This window comes from Dendrobium catenatum, unplaced genomic scaffold, assembly GCF_001605985.2.
Source record: "Dendrobium catenatum unplaced genomic scaffold, ASM160598v2 fragScaff_scaffold_601, whole genome shotgun sequence".
NCBI lineage: Eukaryota > Viridiplantae > Streptophyta > Magnoliopsida > Asparagales > Orchidaceae > Dendrobium > Dendrobium catenatum.
This window is the reverse complement of record NW_021319063.1, coordinates 205,100-205,782: the sequence shown is the minus strand read 5'-3', so window position 1 is coordinate 205,782 and position 683 is coordinate 205,100.

Here is a 683-nt window from a genome sequence, read left to right as displayed (position 1 = left end):
CGTTTATTGGACATTTGAAGGCCTTAGTGATGTCGGAATTCTGTGATCTTGGGTTCGTTGGATTCGTCTCGTCGAGCCCTTCGATTCGAGTATAAGCTCGTCAAAATCAGAGACCGTTTGATAACTCAAATTGCTGTTAAAACCTTCCGACAGTACTTTGAGTCCTTGATTTGGACCCATTTGGGCTCGGATTGGGTTGATCTTGGTGTCGTTGAGTTCGTATTTCCGAGACGCAAAGTTCGACTATAAGCTTGCTGAAATCGGAGTTTGGGTGCTCCCAAAATTAATTTTTGAAGTTTCCAACTAGCTTTTGCCTCGAGATTCGTGCTCGATCAAGATAATTTTTGTGATGCCGTATCAAGTATCAAAATGATAAAAATTTTGTACTAAAAATTTGTTATATGAAGTATTAAGAAAATTGTCACAAACAAAGCCTATATTAGCATGGCTCACAACTCATGAAAGATATTATTTCTTAGCTGAAATTATTATGTACGGCCACGAGACGTAGTCTGGAGGCTAATATGGACGGTAGTGTCATTTTTTAATTGTATACTAGTGTTGTGTATTACTATGTGTTGGATGATGTAGCACATTTTGATTCGCCTCCGGATCATCCGGTGATCGTAGAGAATAATTCCCCATTTCTTAGAAGGTGATAATGTAAGTTATTGTTAGGCTTA